The sequence below is a fragment of the Corvus kubaryi genome, unplaced genomic scaffold (assembly GCF_017639235.1).
Source record: "Corvus kubaryi isolate FWS band 111438036 unplaced genomic scaffold, C.kubaryi_AGA036_p1.0 37270, whole genome shotgun sequence".
NCBI lineage: Eukaryota > Metazoa > Chordata > Aves > Passeriformes > Corvidae > Corvus > Corvus kubaryi.
In genome coordinates, this window is record NW_024581083.1 from 695,377 (window position 1) to 715,809 (window position 20,433).

Genomic DNA, 20,433 nt, shown 5'->3' on the forward strand with positions numbered 1-20,433 from the left:
CACCAGTGGGGAGAGCAGAAAGCCAAGACACCTGTGAGTGCTTCATGTGAAGAGCCACGTGATGGGCCACGTAAGGAGAACACCCTGAGGTCAGAAAAGCAAGTCCTCTTCTTGGGCACCTCAGAAGCTGGTCTGAAACTGCTTGACTCCCCCTTGCCACCCTCTGTGAAGCTCTCATGAGTGGCCTCAGCAAACACACCCTCACCCCAGCCACCTGGTCTCCATGACCTGGAGTTACTGCTTCCCATCACCACTTCTCCAGTGCAGCAGGACCATCCGGGCACTGAACAGGCCTGGTGGTCACACAGAGGTTCTTCCTGGCAGAGCTCCTGTGTCCCCTGCCCAATGCTGGCACTGTCACCTTGACAAGTCACTTGACCATGCCAAGCCTCAGTTTCCCCAGAGAATAACTCAGCTACATCCTAGGGTGGGCTGAAGAGTGATAAGGAGCTGAGACTGGAGTGAACTCAGTATTAATGCAGAACTACTTGGCTTCCAGCCTCACACATCCAAGGGGATCTCCAGGGAAAACTACCCACTTCACCTCCACTTGTGCCTAACTTTTAGGGGGAAAAGAGACACAAAGTGAGGACCATCCATTTTGTGAATTAGCCATCCCCTCTGGACTTGGCTGCCCACTTTCAGACTTTATCCATTGTTCGTTTGGACTTGGATGGGAAAAATCACATTAAGGAAAATCCTGGTTGAATCACAGACTTTGGAACAGTTGCAATGGACAATTTGACAAGGACATGGGGATTTAACATATTTTTAATGCAAAAGTATCTAATGATAATATGCTCCACTCCTGGCTAAAAACATTATCTACTGGCATGGGGGGAATTTAAGCCATAATGCCAGCTACTATAATGCAGGCCTGGAACTCCATGCAAATATTATCCTGATCCAAGAGCTACAAAGCTCTGTTTATCCTAGTAATTAATTCTGTCTTATGTTTAGTGATACAATTAGAGAAACACTGCCATTCTGATGGGCTTGCTTCCACCAGTGCCTTTTACTATATTTACATGCCACAATAGGCTTGGTCTCGCAGAAAAGGGTGAAATTGCATTTATGGAGACAATGCCACATGCATTCCCAAAGCATTTTAGAGATGCAAAGTTAGGCTCCAAATTGCACATTTATTGTGTGAGCACACAATGAGCTTAGATTAAATATTGACTAAAGCCAGCCTAACACCCAAAATAATGAAGATGAGCACAATAGTGTGATTTACTCCCAGCCGCTAGAGAAATACACATCTGTAACATATAACATGCCCTTCCCACAGATATACTCTTTGTATTCTAGCTAGCCTTAGGCAGGAAAATTTCATTCTCATAAATTATGGATTTTCTTTCCCAACTGCCAACACATCCATATTACCAGTTGCAAAGCAAACAAATATAATAACAAAAAACAAAACAAAAGAAAAAAGCCATTCCCCTGACAGTGATGAGCAGGTGACTGGCTCCTTGAATCCTCAAAGTTGAGGCAGCAAAATGGAAGATAAACATGGCTAAAATAAGAGCATCCTTTCCCTTTTGTCCCCCAAGGTGTGGGAGCCGGCAGGGAGGTGTGGGCATGGCAGGTATCCGTTTAGAAAGTACTCCCAGCCCTAGCTGTGTTCAGAAAACTATCTGTCCTTCTGACGCCTTCCTCTTTCCCAGACTTGTGGAAGAAATTCAGGGAGATGCAGATGTTAATAGAACAATTATGATAATAACCCAGTGCTGAGTGGGGGTAACACACGCCCTTCCCAGCAGCTCGACCTCTAAATCCTCTAATACGGCACCGCTTCATTCAAGATTAAAAGAAATTGTAACCCAGCAGAGACAAAAAGACACAGGAGGCAAGGCAGGATCTCACTCGGCAGCGAAGCCCCACTCCAGTCCAGATGCAGTCATATCACTTCAGCTTCTCTGTACCATCTCCATGACAACCATGTAATTTGGATGCAATAACCACTGCCGAATTGATCTTTAAATGTAGCTTTGCTATAAAACATAATACTGAACGTGTCAGGCTCAGGATAAAGAGAAGTAGCCCCCTGCCACTGAGGACTGTGATTTAAGAGCCCCCCGTTTAATTTTCAGCATCAATAATTGCGTGTGTGAGTGGATTTTAAAGGTAGGAGCAGCCAACACCATTTGTGTGTGTGTGCACGGCACGCTTTGGGGTAACACTGCGAACGAGACACCACACTGAGAGCTGGAAAAATGTGTCAATGTATATCCAGAGAATGGGCATCTTCCCACATGCACGCGCATGCACACACACACACACTCACACACACGTACCGGGGAGGCTCAGTCTCCAGCAACTGAAGCATACAGCTGATGCATCAAATAATCCTAATAAGAATCAAACCCATTATAACGAAGCAAAATGGGAGGGGGGATCGATGTACAGCATGACAATGAGAGCCGGGGAGCTCGCATTGGCACTTACCCGAGCAGTGAGCTGTTTATTTTTTGGTCCCTTCACAAATGCAGCTCCCTTTTCTCTTCAACAATCCATGCAAAATAATCTGCAGTCCCACCGATGGAGGAGTGGCCCCGTCCCTCCCCCTTCACCACCTTCCTAGACCTCCCTGTTATTGGCTTCCTTCTCCCTTCTCTCCTGCTCTTCCTCGCTCGCTGGCGATGGTTACACCTCCCAGCCTTCCCCCAAGGTGTCAAGAGACTGCTGGGGATCCAGCAGGCAGGGTGGGAGGGACGGGGAGAGGGGGAGGAGGCGGGAGGCATGGTGAATGGACCAGGGAAAGGATGGAATAGAGCTCTGGCTGGCGAAGCCCCCGGCAGAGCCCCTGGCAGGAGCAGACCCGCTGCTGGCTGGGAGGCTCCGCTCGCAGCGCAGGAGCTGCCAGGGATGTCCCCGGAGTGCTGGGGCTTGGCCCCCCCCACGGGCACCTGCAGAGCACTGAGGGACTGCTCTGCTTCCAGCCAGCAAATCGTCACCCTGCAAACTGACACTGGCTTGAAGTTTTGGGTTGAAATCCTGCCAAATGCTCTCAGTGTCTTTAACAACTGATGCGCTTCCAAATGCAGATGTGCAGCACTGGCAATGCCTCAAGGACCCACCTTGGTTCAGACCCCAGCACTGCAGGTTGGGTTGCTCCATGCCTCTGGACACTCCCACCTGCTGCAGCTCCATCCCATCCCACCCCACCCCGTCCCGTCCCGTCCCATCCCATCCCTGGCTGAAGAGCCCCCCTGGCTCCAGCAGCAGTGCTGCCCATGTGCCTGCCAAGCCGGCTCCAGAGCCTCTCCCACCACCGTGGGCTGGGCCTGGTGCCTGCTCACCACCACTGACACATCTCCATCCTGACAGCTCTTGCATGCAAAGGCAATGGCTTTGTCTACAGGCTTACCCAGGAACCTGGCTCACCAAGAGGGCTGGGCATGCAGTGTGGGGTGGAGAGGCATGGGGACACAAGGCTGTTCCTGCTTTAGGGCCCTTTTACCAGACAGTGAACAGAGCAGTGGTGTAGGGCGAACAGTGTGCCTTGGCCTTTTGGTGGCTGTGATGCAATGGGGGTTTCTGTGGGTGCACAGGTGAGGGGTGGTGGGTGCTCTCTGGGTCAAGTTGCCCAGCTGGAGCACAAGCCAGTGGTCCCTTAGCCTGGGCCAGCCGGGACAGTGGCCAGCTACAAGGATCCTTCACCCAGAGCTGACACACCTTTGTACTGGACTCACCCACGTCTTGGTGACACACAGGACCCAGGATGTGCACCCTGACTGCCGCACAAGGCTGTGGGGTCACAGAATCACAGAAGGGTTGGAAGGCACCTGAACCACCACCTGGTTCCAACCCAGGCCATGGACAGGTTCACCTTTCACTAGACCTGGTTGCTCCAAGCCCCACTGAACCTCTGGGTGAGGGAGAAGGATTTGGTGTCTGCCCCAGATGCATGTTCCAAGACAGCTCATGGCTTCCAGATTCCACAGAGAAAACCTCTCCCTAGACCTCTGTCTCTTGGAAAACTTGTTCCAGGGCACACGCATTGCTGAATGAGCAGACAAACCTCCATATACCATTACAATGTACAGCCATACATCCCAACACTGGAGAACAGCCATCAGGTGAAACAATGTCCTGGAGCAGCTCAGCAGAACACGGCCGGACATCCTTCCAGCAGGGATACCCCCAGCACAGCACATGGGGTTGTGTGCCAGGGATAGTATCGGTAATGAGCCATGTAATGAGCCACCCTGCAGCTATACCCAGGACTTTTCCAGCAAATGCAAGTGTGAATGAAGGTTACTGTGCTGGAGAGACACAAAAATGGCCACAGTCAAGAAGCTGGGCAAATCCATGTGTGGGGCTTTTAACCTCCCACAGGGTCCCCTTCATCTAATAGATTTGCCTTACACCATCATAAAAGTCTGTCCTGCTGCTCTCTCTGATCAACTCTAATGTATTTGTAATCAAACAATTATCAGGTTAGGGCGCTTCACCAAAAAAAATTAAAATATAAAAGCACAATCAATATTTATCAGTCTGTTGTGCTGTTTAGGTCTGAAGGCAGGGAACAAAATCCAATTTCTGTGCAGCCAGTCCTAGGAAATGACATTTTGCAGCATGAGAAAACGAGGTTCTAGTTTCTAAGAATACACCCACTAGTGGGTTCCAAATAACTGGGTTATCAATCATTCTGCTCCTGGGAATGAGCGTATCAACAGCTGGATTCAGGGAGAAACCTCCTCTCCTCCCTTTGGCAGGGTAGTGAGCCTGTCCCTGTCATTGATTGGGCATTCCTGGCAGCAACAGGGTACAGAGATTTCTCCTGGTAGATCTGTCAGATGCCTTGAATATGTCATAATGTTTTCTTCCAATTAAGAAAACTCCTGAACTACAGCGATTCTGTGTGTGCTGCTGAACTGTCTGGATGTGTAGGTGAACATGCAGATGCTGATTGCCACCTGTGACACGAGTTCTCTGAGGAAGAGGGGACATCCTGAGGTAAGGACACCTTCCCTCCACACCAGCATCAGGGGAGCCACCCCTCAAGCCCCCAAACAAGTCAAAGCACCCCTCTGGGAGCCTGCCAGGCAGCAGGGAACTGCAGGCACCAAAGAACACTGCAGACCACTCAACACCTGCACCATACAGACCATGGCAACACTCCAGCTAAGCTGAGGGCAGAGGGGGACACCTGGAAAAAAGATAGGAGCATGTTCATGTAGCCCCATGGGATCCACCAAACCCGAGCTCCACGGCTGCTCCAAGGCTGCTCCAAGGCTGGCAGCTCCACAGACTCTGCTCCCCTTTTGCTCTGAGTGGAGAAGACAGGACCACTTACTTACCCTGCAGCCCCAGAGGGTTTATTGACTACCCTCACCACTTTAAAAGTGCCTTAACTGTAGTTTAATGCCTCTGCTTGAAGTGCTGAATCCCTGTTACAAAGAGCTTTCCAGCCATGCCCTGCTCTTGATGCTTAGTGTGGCACACAAGGACACCCCTGGGTGCTGCTCAGCCTTCTCAATTTTTATTATTAAACCATCGCTGGCACTGTTTTGTACTCAGGAATGAGCATGCTTCCATGTCCTCACACAGCTGTTTTTCTCAGGAAATCCCTTAGATTTCCCAGCTGGGATTCACTAACTTTCAGTACAAGTCACTTTGATGAAAGCCATAATTAGGAGAAATCCTTATGAGGACCTTGCTGCATGCAGGTGGTGTGGGCAGGGGGATGTGGAGGGGGATAACAGCCCCTCTGAAGAATAAGGGTCAGTCCTTGAGAGCCTTTGTCTGCATTTCTCTTGACACTTAAGATCAGTTCTTTGTCCTGGGTGATGTCTGTCCTTGGAGGTAAAATGTGCTCAGAAAGTCCACACCCGGAATTTCTGCATCCAAGTGGGCTGTTGTCAGTCACAGGTGTAGGCAGAAGGCAGAGAGCTACACAAAACACCTCACCCTGAGACAAACTGTCCAACAGTCAATTAACTCACAGGTGAAACAACTCCAATCCCAGCACCTGCACTTAAACACCGTGTCTGGGGTCAGCCTGCAACCATTGGATCTTCCTAGACAAAAAAGCCCAACTACTTCAAGAATGTTCCCCTTGGAGTTTTTCTTTCCCCACAGACTGTGACCAGTTTCCCTTGTAACCTCCTCCTGGATATACATTCAAGTGAAACTTGTTTAGGGCTCCACAGGAGCCTGGTTTTCTACACCACAATTCATTCTCTAAGCTCCTCAATAACTTCCTGGGTGCTGGACCAAGATTCAGAGTTGAGTACCAGCCTGGCCAGTGCCCAGCACAGCCACCAGAGCCCTCTGGAAGTCCCAAAAGGACACCGTGCACTAATTTCCTGTGTAGGGATTACTCACCTCTCTTGCTCATGCAAAACAAATCTCCATGTGCCATGGAGGTTTTTGATTCCCTGCCCAGAGTAGGCACTTCTGCCTGGGAAATCCCAGTCTGGAATATGGGAGTCATAATTCCTGGCATTTCAGGTTTTGGCAGAAGGTAAGATTGCTGCTGCTGGATGAGCACTCTGCTCACTCTCCATCTTCCTTCATAGGAACTTTCAAATGAGTCACTGTCCTCCAAAACACCATCTTTCCTCTGCCCACGGGGGTTTCTGAGTGTATGAATTTGCACTTGTCTTCCTGAGAGCCCATTGCTGACACAAAATCAGCTCCCCAAGCAGACCTGACCACTCACAGCATCTGACTTGTCCTAATTTCAGTAACTTTTAGTGTGTGAAAGCTGTATCCTCAGCAGTTGATGTGAGCCAAGTGCCTGGAGGTCCCACAGGGAGCCCGCTGTTCTTCTGGCTACAACGGGTCTGCAGCACCTCTTCCATCTTTTATTATACCCCAGTGCTAGGAGCCTCCCCCTCTCTGCCATCCATCATCTCACCAAAACAAATGTCATCCTGTTTTGTTGGACTAATTTTATAGAATCATAGCATGGCCTGGGTTGGAAAGGACCTTACAGCCCATCCAGTTCCACCTCCTGCCATGGCAGGGACACCTTCCACTATCCCACGTTGCTCCAAGCCCTGTCCAACCTGGCCTCGGACACTTCCAGGGATCCAGGGGCAGCCACAGCTTCTCTGGGTACCCCCTTCCCCAACACTCAGGTACTGACATGCAGGAAGTACCAACACCCTAACAGGACCTCTCACGATGCCTTATGAAATCATGCCATGTAGTTTTCCTAGTCCTAGACATGTACAAATATTTCAAGTTACCAGCTGCCATTTAATGTGCTGCCTGGTTACTGCTGGGACAAGCAGTTTTCCATCCCCTCTGTAGGATATGGACCCATCAGGCTGCTTTTCTCCAGAGCTTTGAATCTTTGACTGGACACTTTTTTTTGCAGTATCAGAGCAGAGTCTTTACCAGCTTCATCTAAAGCGAACGTGCTGCATTTATTTTCTTCCTGACATACATGCATATCAACACACACACATGCACACTCCCAAATAGTCCTTAATGCCACCAAACATAATTTTCATTGACTGCTCTTCCAGATTAGCCTTCCAGGCCTCTGCATTATGTAACAGTTAATTCATTGCTTTTGTTACCAAATCCCTCCTTTTCCTATTTGGGTTTTTATTACTGATTATTTATTTCTGATTTTTGCTTCCTTAACAATGATACATTCTTAGCTAAGAATATCTTCAGTGACTGCAGAACTGTGTGCATGCTGTGGAGGAGACAGCATCTATCAAAGTTTTCTTAAGCAACCCTCATTTAGAACGCACATTTTTTCTCTGTTTTTCCTCCAATCATTTCTTGTTTGTAATTGTTCCCAATTTAGGAAAATTGACCACTTTCAAGTGCCTTGCATACATATTATCAATTTAGGATCACATTCTGCTCAGAACAAATGCAATTAGGGCATTTAAGCAACCATTAATTCTGAGTTCAGTAATCAATTCACCTTTATCTGTCCAGCTGAGGCCTGGTCCAGAATCACACCAAATTCACTGCAATACTTTTGGTAACAGAAAATTATCATCTGTCATTTTTAGAAACTGTGGGGCTGCGCATTGGCAGCAGCACGAGTCCTTCAGCATCTATCCCTGAGGCTGAAAAGCTGTTCTGGGAACATGGATTTTCTTTCACTTTGTTATGAAGCTGTTTAGGGAAGCTATTTGTCCATCCCCCTGTTCGATCCGGCAGTCTGCAGGGATCCATCTGCGCCGGGGCTCATTCGCTCCAACCTGAGTGGAAGAGCACCCCTTGGCGGAATACTGGGACATGTTCTGCCTCCAGCTCGGGGTCCCAGCACAGGAAGGACGTGGAGCTGTTGGAGCAAGTCCAGAGGGGGCACCAAGATGATCAGAGGGATGGAGCAGCTCTGCTACGGAGAAAGGTTGAGAGAGTTGGGTTTTTCAGCCTGGAGAAGAGAAGGTTTTGGGGTGACCTAACTGTGGCCTTCCAGCCCCTGAAGCATCTCCAAGAGAGCTGGAGAGGAATTTTGGAGGGTGTGAGGACTAAAATTGCTGGCTGTGAGCAGGTTCTGGAGCACTGATGTGAAGGGGCAGAGAGCAATGGAAGGAGAATTTGCCGTTACCTGAGACAGTCCAAGACACAGAAAGTGAGGACACTTCAGCTGTGGGAAGAGAGGCCCTGGATCTTCCGGGCCAAGGACTGCTCAGCCTGTAGGATTAGGTACAGTGACCAAGGGCAGCAGAAAACTCAGGCCAAGGTAAACCCCACTGTCCATGTACTGGGCAGCACTGACTCTGACTGGAGGTGTTGGCACGTCTACCCTCACCTTTAAGACTGTCAGAGTCCAACCCAGAGGCCACAGCCAGGTCTGCTGGCTCTGATTTTTGAAAGACTTGGGATAGGGAAAGGGGGATTAAAAACAATTTTTGAAGTTATAAACCTGATTTACATTATATTAATAGAATCGTAGGATGGTTTGGGTTGGAAGGGATCTTAAAGCTTTCCTTGTTCCACCCCCCTGCCATAGACAGGGACACCTTCCACTAGACCAGGCCCTGTCCAACCTGGCCTTGAACACTTCCAGGGATGAGGTGTCAACAACTTGTCTATCATCTATAAAATATAAAAGTCCATAAATAGACATTTTCAGATGGTGGAAGAGAGAATTCAAATGATCTGATGTTTCATTTAAGCTCAGCAGTCAGGTCCTGGCTGGGAGAAATGGGGGACAGAAGCACAGGTGCCCTGGGGCTCCCACAGCTGGGCTGCAGGGGGACAATTAGCAATGATGAGGTTTTACAAGAGCAGAATCCCAGCACCTTCTCTGCTCTGAGTGTTCCTGGGTTGCCAGAATGGGTTCAATAAGAGGGACGTTTTGGGATGTTGATGGAGAGATGACACAGATGCCAATGAGTTACCATTAGCTCTGTGTGCCCTTAGGACTATTGCAGCATTTAGTGTTGTGGAAATGACCACTGGAACTGGGACAGGAGCACGAAGGGCAAGGCTGAAGCTGTTACAGACACCCAACAGCACTAATGGCATTGGAAGGGGCAAAGAGCAAATTATTCAGTGGCTCAGCTGAGAGAACAAACCAAAACTATTTCTGATAAAGTTATAGCCCAGTGTTTCACCTCTTTTGCGCGGGGGGTCAGGGGGAGATAGTGATCTTCTGTAAGTAGGGAGATGAAGAGCAGTTTCACAATTGAGGAAAAAATCAATTTCAGCAAACTATCAGAAGACCATTCACAATGAAGAACTACAACTGCAACTTTTACGACATGATTTTTTTTCCCTGCATGGAACTCCAGCAGGAGCCTGTGAACTTGTTGAGCTGACAAAATATGTTTCATTTGCAAAAACCCACATTTTTAAAAAATTTCAATTTTTTCATTCATTTCACTTCCAGATACTTCTCTTCTGTTCTAGCTGAGCTGAATTTCTGTGAGGCATCTGTGGAGACTGGGAAGGAAGCTGAGATAGGTCTGGAAAGGCTGCATGGGCACATCTGTGCCATCACGGACAGCATGGAGGGCATAACCAAGCTTCCTTTCTCCATCCTTCCAGCCATTTACAGCTAATCTCACCAGGGCTCAAGTTTTTCCATACTCTGGATCACGGGATAGGTTCCCACGGAGCTGGTGCCTCTGGGGCTGCTCCTCACCATGGCACGTGCCTGCAGCACAGAGGATGGAACCGTGTTCCAGCAGCAGAGTTTATCCCTCCTCAAACACAGGCTGGGAGGGACTGAGATGCAGTTAAGTAGTTCCCCAGCCTGCACTACTTTTTAGCTCAATTTCCATTTCCTAAACCACTGCTGACGTCTGTCTAAATAATCATTATCTCCACAACCACGCTGAGTTTTAGCTTTGCTGAGCATCTCACAGCAGATCTGGAGCTTTGGAAAGGATGCTGAGCTTAAGAAGCTGCTGCTCTGGGTGTCTGTCCCATCTCACCGGCTGTTTTTCCCTATGCACACACAAACACACACCCTATGTGCATGTGTACTCTCTTTCATGTGAGCTGCCTAAGTGAATGCTTGCTGTCAGATCTTCCAAGCCACAGCACATTTTTAATCAGTCAGATAATTCAATCATTCATTTCAGACCTGCTCTGAACAGCTGTCACTTGCAAGCATCAAAGCTTCTCTGTCAAAAAAACACGCAGGCTGGGGGTTCATTCAGGCATCGCTGTTTCAAAGTGCTGAGGGGGGTGCAAAGGAAAAGAACTAACAGGATGGATTAGATGAACTTATTAGAAATACTTCTGAAGCTACCACCCAACCATCCTCAGCGGACAACAATGGCATGGCACAAGGGCAACCCAGGCATCTGCAGGATTTGTAAGGTATTTGCAAATCTCACTCTTGAATTGCAGACTGGGGAGAATGGAGGCGGGGGTGTCAGATGAAGCTTCCTGCCTGAGATGCTCAAAGCCACCGAATGGGATTTGGATGTCTGGTTCTCATTAAAATTAATGGAAATTGGGTGCCCAGACCTACAGGCAGCTTTCAAAAGCTGCGTCTCCATTTATAATTAATGTTCCCAACAGAGTAACTAAATATTTATACAATAGTTCACATTATATGCAAAGTGGAAAAGGTGCCTTTTGGCAGATCAGGGACCCAGAGAAGGAGAATCCGATGGGGCGTCAGGTTTAATCCGCCTTGTCTCTTGTTTAAAGCTCTTCTACTTGCAAATCTCCAGCAGCTCCCATTGGATGAGCACCTGGGTGGTAGCTCAGCAACGATGGTGTTCTCAGGGTACAATGCAGCAAATTAAAATGGCAGATTAAGAGCTTTCCTGGGCTCTTTTCCTCTCCCTCCCCACAGCTCTGAGTTCCTTCATTAACTCACTTCATCTCTGCAAATCCCAATTTCCAGTGTGAAGACTGCACAGTATTGCTGTAGGAGTGCAGTGGAGCTCAGGCCGTGAGCACTCTCCTGGTCAGAGGTGCTCTAGGTGGGAGATGCCAAGGAAAAGACTGACACTAGTCTGCCCCCAGGCATTAGCAGAGCCATGGCTGGATCTGCTCCACTGCATTTGCTCTGTAGGGATGGAGTAATTCAGGGTACAAAGCTGGGGATTGGACCGTGAGAGTGTTTGGGGGATCTGGGGGAAAAGCTTGGCACTCCTGCAGAAGTTCAAAGGAAACAAGTCCTGTCCTGGTTTGTCTGCTCTTGGGGGGAAACCCTTCTTCAGCTGGACCATCTCTAAACCCTGCCCCAGTTGATCCACTGAGAGAGTGTCCATGGAAGCTTGGGCTTCGTGTACCCAGCAGCCTCAGGTCCCCACTCAGAAGAGGTCCTGGGTTGGTTCAAGACAAACACCTGGGGTGGGCTTGATGATCACAGTGTTTTACAGTGCCTTAATCGAGGAGATTCAACTCCTCCAACCTTTGAAAATCTGCCTTTTAACTTTATTCTTCTTTGTCTCTCCTAAAGCCACCAGATGGAGAAGCTCTGCTGACTCAGGGAATATGCAGACAGATCCAGTCTCCTCCCATTGGCATCCCCGGGTTTATCAATCTCTGACAAATGTACTGAGTATGTCCCCAACTTCTAGGGTGTGAGTCGTAGCTCCAGCTTCACTGAAAGGACACAAAGCTCAAAGGACAAGTTACCTGGTCTGTGTCCGTGGACAAGCACCTTCTGTTACAAAGGCTTTAGCCCCAGCCTTTAGCTTCCGGTCAGCTGGCTCTCCTCTACTACACTGGAAATCATCAGTAGCTCATGTTGCCTTTCCTCATGACCTTGGGTGCCCTACACAGATCTTTCTCTGGTTCTCCTGACCCTCCTGACCCTATTTCACAGCACAACATGGGCTCTGTTTGGTGTCAAGGCTGGCTTAGCACAGTTACACAAAGCTGTATCGTGAAGTCATAGAATATGCTGAGTTGGAAGGGACCTACAAGGATCATCCAGTCCAACTTCTGGCCTTGTGACACCCCAACAATCCCACCCTGTGCCTGAGAGCATTGTTCAAATGCTCCTGGAGCTCTGGCAGCCTTAGAGCCTGACCATTCCCTGGGGAGCCTGGTCAGTGCCTGAGCACCCTCTGGGGGAAGAACCTTTTCTTGATATCCAACCTAACCCTGCCCTGACACGGCTCCAGCCATTCCTTTGGGTCCTGCCACTGTCATTGGTGCTGCCCCTGTGCTTCCTCTCATGCAGAAAATGCAGACTGCCTTCAGGTCTCCCCTCAGCCTCCTCTGCTCCAGGCTGAAGAAGCCAAGTGCCCTCAGCAGTCGCCCAATACATGGAACTGAACATGAGCTGCAGCCACATCCCCTGAACCTCACAGCCCACTGGGCAGGGCAAAGGGGAAACAAGGCAGTGTTCCTCTCTAACACCATGGCCAGTCTGCATGGCACGGGACATTCACTGGTCCATGGGTTTGTTCCCAATTAAAACAGCCAGCTTTGCAAGGCACAAATAAATGCAAATTCAAGGCTTAGAGCTGTTGTCCCCAGATAAGATGCCAGGAGAGCATCAAGGACATGTAAAGAACAAAACAGCTTAATTTTCACTGTGAATACCTGTCTGCTTATTTTTTAATTAAACAACAGCTGGGTGTAGACTTGTGAGACAGCAGAGGGATCCCAAGACAGAGGAGATTAGGTGATCTACACATGTGAGGATGTAAACCCTTCCTACCACGGAGAGTGTGGCAGCAGAATCTGCTCCATCACTGAACTCTTCACTGCAACAAGCTTCTGCAAAGGCCCCCTTGGTTTTTGAGCATTTAAGCCTGGAAGCAATTACATACTCTGAATCACAGCCAGCACCCCATCCTGTAAAACACACAGCGGTCACGGGCAGGCATTTTAGGAGCAGGTTGGAGAAGCCTCTGTTGGCAGTGACCTACAAAAGAACTGGTCCCATCTTCAGGCATGAGCATGGATTAGGCCACCTCTGAAAGCTCCTGCCAGCCCCCTGCAGGTCTGTCACTTGTTGATAGATGTGCAGGTAAAAGTTTGAAGGTCTGTATTTTCTTATCACACAGACTCAGGAACAAATTTCCCCATCCAGAGATCCCTCAGGGCTTGGCGATGGAGGGAGGGCTGTGAACCCTGGCAGAACATCTCGGCCTTGCTCCCAAGGAGCCAAGCCTGCACCCCTCTGACATGTGAGTGGTTACAGAGAAAAGAGTGGGACCAAGGGCTCAAACTGCTCAGGCCCCATAATGCCTCTCCTCAGACACCAAACCAATGATCCAACCACCATCCAGTCACAGACAGGAGCCCCCTTAGAATCACAGAAGGGTTTGTGTTGGAAGGAACCTTAAAGATCAGCCAGTCCAACCCCTGCCATGGGCAGGGGCACCTTCCACTATCCCAGGCTGCTCCAAGCCCCATCCAGCCTGGCCTTGGACACTTCCAGGGATCCAGGGGCAGCCACAGCTTCTCTGGGCACCCTGTGCCAGGGCTGCACCACCCTCCCAGGGAAGAATTTATTCCCAGTATCCCATCTAATGCTGATCTCTGGCAGTGGGAAGCCATTCCCCCGTTGTTCTATCACTCCATGCCTTGTCCCCAGTCCCTCTCCAGCTCTCCCGGAGCCCCCTTAGGCACTGGAAGGAGCTCTAAGGTCTCCCTGGAGCCTTCCCTTCTACAGCTGAGCAGCCTCAGCTCCCCCAGCCTGGCTCCAGAGCAGAGGGGCTCCAGCCCTTGGAGCACCCATGCTGGGGACACAACTGTGCTCCCAGGGAGAGCTGTGCAGGCTGCTGCGCTGTCAAACTGCCCTAGATTGGAGCAGGTAAGCTCCTTTCTGAAGGAAGATAATTGCTCTATTTTAAAACTAAGTGGTTCAAGGAGAAAAACAGAGGTAAGAGGGCCCGATGCTCTGAGCTCGGGGTGGGAAACAGGAGGTGGGCAGGGCAGAGCACCCCCACAGCTGCTTTGCTGGATGGTCAAAGTGATGGATGAAAAGCACCAGTCAGCCTGTCACTGTTTCCCCAGCCCAGCCAAACTGGTGCTGCTGGAGAGAGCAGAGACCAAGGTGGGAGAAGGTGGTGCCCCTACTTGGGGTACTGAGCTGCGAGGGTGAGCACCCTTAAAATCCAGAAGGGAAAAGTCCCAGGTGGAACAAAGATCCCATGTCTCCTCTCACCTGTCCCTCCTCCACCTGCAATTTCAGGTTTTGTGGCCATAAAGGAGGTTCCCGGAACACTTTGGCTCAGCCCTGCAGGCCAGGTCTGAGAATTGGCATTGTGCAGCCTGGCCACACAGAGGGACAGCCTCCACCACGGGGACAGCCCCACCACGGGGACAGCCCCACCACAGGGACAGCTCCCATGGGAGCCACTTCGGGGAAAATAGTTGCCGCTTTGGCAAACCGTCTCCCAGAGCAAAGACCAACAAAGTGGAGCAGACAACAACAGAGCCATTAATAAGGGCAAGGCTGGCATGTCCCTGGACCCCCCCACCACTGTGATCAGTGATTTCAACAGGCAAGCACAGAAGAGGCCTCTTCAGCAGAGTTTTGTCCTTGCTGCTTAAAATTCCATGGCTCCCCTTTCCAAGTGGGCAGGAAAGAAAGTTTTTTGTACGTTCACAGCCCGCCCCCCTTGTCCCCATTTGTATGGAGGAAGCTCTCTGGCTTGAACCTGGCAGGCTCTGGACTGCATGGGAAGGACACCAAGAGGCTTGAAGGATGTGTCAGCTGACTCCTAGGGCCAGAGCTGGCCCTGGCAGAGTCGGGTCCTGTCTGAAGGTCCCTTGGATGGAGGTCAGAGAGACACGTTTGGTGCTCCAGCAGCCTGTTTTGCACCAGGATGCCTGGGAACAGCTCCCAGCTTCCCCCAGGTGGGGATCCTTGCTGATTCTCCCCTCCTCTCTGCACAGGGGCAGAGCCATGTCGCCGGCAGGCTTGCTGCTCATCCACCCACACAAAAAGAAAATGTGCACTTGGTGAGCAAAGCCATGGCTTGCCTTCAGGCAGCATCTCAAGACAATGATATAAAACCCATTTTTGGGGGACCCTGTGGCCTGGAAACAATGGTGGAAGCACTCAGCTGGCCCCTCATACAGGACCTGAATATTATTTGTGCAAAATTTTGCTTTCAAGCCAAGGCTGGCTGCCCTGTCTTGTCTGAGAGCTATTCGCTGTCATATCAGGTCAGAGTTAGGGCTACTAAGAATGTTAATGACACATTTTCTCTCACAGACAGCCGAGGCCCCTCTTCTGCACCACAAGAACCCAGAACAAGCAGGAAGATGCAATAAGTGCCCTGCAAAGCTTTGTTCCCCTTAAAATAGTTTTGCAGCTGAGAATTCACAGCTGTAACTTAGCATGAGTGTCTGGAAAACAGAAGTCCTCAGGTCTTGCCTGTGTGACCCCACCTCGTGCCCATGGCTCCCTGCAGCTGGTGCTTCCAGCTGCCAGCCTGAGCTGGCCAAACTGTAGAATCAGAATCAAGGAATCCCAGAATGGTTTGGGTTGGAAGGGACCTGAAAAGGTACTCTGGTTCTACTCCATTCCATAGGCAGGGACACCTTCCACTAGCCCATGTTGCTCCAAGCCCTGTCCAACCTGGCCTTGGGCACTTCCAGGGATGGAACAGCCACAGCTTCTCCGGGCAACCTGTGCCAGGGCCTCACCACCCTCCCAGGGAAGAATTTCTTCCTAATATCTAATCTAAACCTACTCTCTGACAGTTTGAAGCCATTCCCACTTGTCCTGTCACTCCAGGCCCTTGTCCAAAGTCCTTCTCCAGCTCTCTTGTAGCCACAGCAGGTACTGAAAGGCCACAACAAGGTCACCCTGAAGCCTTCTCTTTTCCAGGTTGAACGATCCCAAGTCTCTCAGCCGTTCCCCATAAGGGAGGTGTTCCTCTCCTATGAGACACAAGAGACTTCCTGCTGTCAAGCCCTGTCTGACAGCCACCCCCCTCCCTCCCTGTGGCCTGCAGCCCCTCTCCCACAGCAGCTCATCTTGTGAGCCTTATCTTTGCCACACGCAACCCCAGCCCTTTGTCTCCCAGGACGGGGCTTAGAGAACTCTCCAAAGTAAATGAAGCAGGTCCATCCCCTCATTAACTCACAGGGCCTGTCTCCCTTGATTAGATTGTGCTGACTCTGCTTGCACATCACACTTGCTGCTCTAGATGCAGGGACACTGGGGCATTTCCAGCTGGGACACAGACAAAAGGAGGAGATAGCAGAGCCTTGGTTACCACTGGAGCAATTCAGGACAAATAATTAGAGGCTTTCATGGCTAATTGGATCTGTACTGTCAATCCAGGACAGGAGATGCCTTAACCCACACTGCCTGCCTGAGATTGCTAAGCAGGCCATAAATAAACTGCAGCACTGGTCCAAAGCTTGTCAGCCTTCAGCTTCCACCCTGCGTGCTCCCTCCCAGCCCTGCTACAGCGCAGCCTGTCCAACGGGGCAGTCCAGCTGCCCTGCCCTTTTCCATGGCCTCGCAGCCATGCCAGGACACCTGGGGTCCACCTGGGGTAGCTGAGAGGCCTTAGATGTGCTGACCTCAGCGTGTCATGGCCAGCTTGAACAAGAAGCTTAAGTTTTCTACGTGAAGTCAAAGGGTAAGTGAAGAAGAGGTTGGGAAGAGCCAGAGTCAGAGATCAGGGCTAGCAGGGACTGGCAGCCCAAGGTGTTTTCCAAGAAAGGCTTGTGAGCTGGCAGTACCCAGACTTAAACCTGCCTGTTTGCAGTTACACGACAAGGCTCCATTCCCATTTCCCAGCTCACTCTCAACCCTGAGAGTGAGCTCAGCCCTTTCCTCCTGTGCTCAAACTTCCCTTCCAGATCCTGGCAGTGCTGGCGCTTGAAGATAAGACATACAAACAAGAACAAACATGACTGCCAGGCACCCAGACCCTTAAAGCAGGCTGGAAGCCTGACCCTTCCCCCTGAGCACCTTCAGCATCTGATGATCTTCAAGGAGGCACTGGGTCCCTGAGCTGATGCCCTGTGTGCAAGGCTGGGGGCTGTGTAAGCTCCCCAGGAAACAGAGCAAAGAGAAATAGCTTGTGCTCCTTGGGACCACGACCTGCAGAACTTCTGCCTCTGCCAGGGGAAAGCCGGGCACAGGACACGTAGGAAGGCAAAGTCACAAAAAGGACAGGGCCAGGCAAAAATAGAATAACCTACTTGAAAGTAGGACAACATTGCTAAAGAGTAGGACATCTGGTCACTGCAGCAGGAGGAGCAAATGCAGAGCAGGCAGCTTGTCCACGCACACGTCTCACCTGATGGAGACAGCCCACGCAGATGTGTGGTGTGCTCAGGCAAACAGCTGGAACGAGCAGTCCCCAGCCAAAGCAGAGCAGCTCTCAGTCTCTCTGAGATGACTTCTAGACTTGCTGCTGACAGCCAGTCTACCTGTCCTACCAGGAGCAGTATCCCACCCCCAGGAGCCTGTGGGACGTGTGTCCAAACTAACAGCTGATCCCTTCCACCTGATTCACTAAACACAGGGTTTTGCAAGAAATGATCACCAAAAAACAAAACAGGAGGAGATTCCCCATGTGCCAGACCACTGACATGCCAAAACATGTTTAATGCTCCCTGCTCCAAGGCCACCCCTCCCCTGGCTCCAGCCCACCTACCTCTGCTGGACTCCTTGACCCCCAGCGCCTTTCCCCAGCCAGGCTGACAGCTCACTAGCAGAGCACAGTTCAGAGAGGACATGGTTAAGAAGTGATTAAGGTTCATCACTGAGCTTGTATTAGCATCTTCACAAGCTCCACAGCGTCAGGCTGCAGCTAAGCCAGGCAGGATTGGTCTTTTGGAAGGAAACAAGAAAGTGAATGCTGCAGATAGTGAGCTCATCAAAGGAGCCTCAGTGCTCCTTGCAGAGAGGAGTTAACGCCACATCGCTGCTCCAGGGCCCAGTTTCCTACCCGGCCTTGGCAGAACAGGCAGTTTTCTTGGCTTAGGACCCTATGCTGGAACGGAAACTCAGAGCATCAGGTCTCAGGACACCATTCAAAGCCCTGTTCCTTGTTCCTGCTCTCAAAGGAGGCAGTAGGAAACCATCCAGGTCCCTTTGCAGAAAGCTTTAAGCCCCTCCAGAGGAAGGTCTCCCTGCCAGGTGTGGTTTGTTTCTTAAACTCAGTCTTGCCAAAAGCAGTCTGGGGCAGCCTTGAAGTAAGGAGTGATCCATAGCATCCCCCTCAACTGAGGTGAGTGTTTCTGGACTAACCTGATGGCTGAGCCCCCCCTGAGAAAAGCCAGTGAGATCATTTTGCCAATATCCCCACATCAGGTCTCTTACCCTGTCACTCACCGCGACCTTTTGCCTGCCCTGCACTGAGTTCAGGAGCTCAGCCCCTCACTCCGAGCCAGGGGAGTCTGCACACCAGCCTGGAATGAAGCTGAGAGGTGCAGACAGGTGCCTCTAGTTTTTGCTAGAGCTGTTACAGTGGTTTCTGGAGAGGAAAAGGCTTTTGGGGTAGAAGGAGGGCAGGCTCAGGCAGCAGTAAAGCAGGAGGATGGTCTGCCTTGCCCTGTGCTGGAGCAGATGTCATGGTCTGGGACAGGGACTGATGGTGCTGGATGAAGCCCAGGGGTGACAGAAAACACAGGGACAAACATACAAGAGACCACAACCTCCAGCCCAGGCTGCCTGGGTCCCGTTCGTGGGGCCAGAGATGGGGATGGGATGATGCCTTTGGGCTCCCAGCAGTGAAATTCAGATTGCCAGCAGCAGGGTGCAGGCACAGCTGGCTCTGAGCTCTCTGTAGGGGCACATCCTGGCTGTTCGCAGCCACGCACCACCTCAGCCAGCCCAGGAAGCAACCCAGAACCACCACCTCTCTCACACTTACTCCAGTAACCATCTTCTTGCCACACTGCTGCCAGCTGCTGCCAGGAAGAAAGAACCAAAAGCACTCATGCTGGGACAATGATTTTTTAACTCCAGATTGTCTTTCATCCCATGCAAAGGCATTTCAACTGAGGAATTGCCCCAAACCCACAGAGAAGAACTTAATTCTGAAGACATGACAAACATTTTCCTTTAATTAAAAAAGATATTTCAGAAAAGCAACCTCATTTATCAAACATTCTAATTCACAGCCTGCCCTCTATCTCCCCCAATGCAGATCTGCAAAGGTGGGAGCAGATGAGCTCCACTCTGATCAACACTACCCAGAGGGACTGACAGTGGACTTGAGGCTGAAGACATCTCATAGCATGAGAAGACTGCTCCTCAAGCAAGAGCTCCTCAAGCAAGAGCTTCCCATGCCACAGGCACAGCAATCCCATGCCTGCAAACCTGCCCAGAAGCTGCTCCCTTTGCTTGCCTAGAAAGGCCTGACACCTTCCCAGCGCAACTGTGGCCCATCAGACCAAGATGACCTGCAAGTCAGCTCCAGTGGGGTTGTCCACATCACAGCTTTCTGTTTCTGCTGCTCAGCCTTCCCTCTACACTGGCGAGCTACAGCAAAGCCACATGTGAACAAAGGAATGGGCATGACAGGGATGCTGCTCCTCTGGCTCGTGCCTTACGCACCCCTGGGTGAGAGGGTGTTTCTGTCACACAGCTGAGCCTGCTCCCTCACACAGAAGAAAGCTGGAGACAAACTGGACAAGGAAGCAGCTGGGCAGGAACCTGAGCACAGAAAAATCCTTGCAGCAAACCCTCTGTCAGGCCTCAAATCCTCCAAAACCCCTGCAGAGCCCTTCCCTGAACAGCCCGAGAAGAATTGCAGCTTTGAGATAGCGTGAGACCACTCGAGCACAAGCTTAATCCCGCAGTGCTCCATCCTGGAAGCTCTGAGAAAAACAGCCGCCTTCCAGCTCAGCTCCTGTCACTTCTCCCAACACCACTTGTAAGAGGATGGTGCTCCCGGGGATGGTCGCTCCAGCCTCAGGCACTGCTGGGCTTGCAGAGAGGTGGGCATGCAGCACCCTGAGCAGCCTGTCCTGCACCCTACTGCTGATCTGGGGGATGGCACAGCCCGAGCAGCACCCCCATCCCTCCTGCACGGGGGTAACACAGCCTCAGGAGCACCCCTATCCCTCCTGCACGGGGGTAACACAGCCCCAGGA

The 20,433-nt window shown here is 50.8% G+C and overlaps 1 protein-coding gene across 3 annotated transcripts in view; it reads right to left on the bottom strand.

Moving 5' to 3' along the window:
- The window catches only part of PSD2 (pleckstrin and Sec7 domain containing 2), a 71,713-nt gene extending 53,570 nt beyond the window's left edge, over positions 1-18,143 (bottom strand). The window contains exon 1 of one of the 3 annotated variants that reach the window (XM_042025347.1): positions 17,988-18,143. The gene's annotated coding sequence lies outside the window, so the exon portion shown is untranslated. Of the gene's footprint in view, positions 1-2,451; positions 2,663-17,987 lie in introns of those variants that run through there. The other 2 variants (XM_042025348.1, XM_042025349.1) reach the window with 2 other exon arrangements.
- Positions 18,144-20,433: the final 2,290 nt, after the last annotated feature.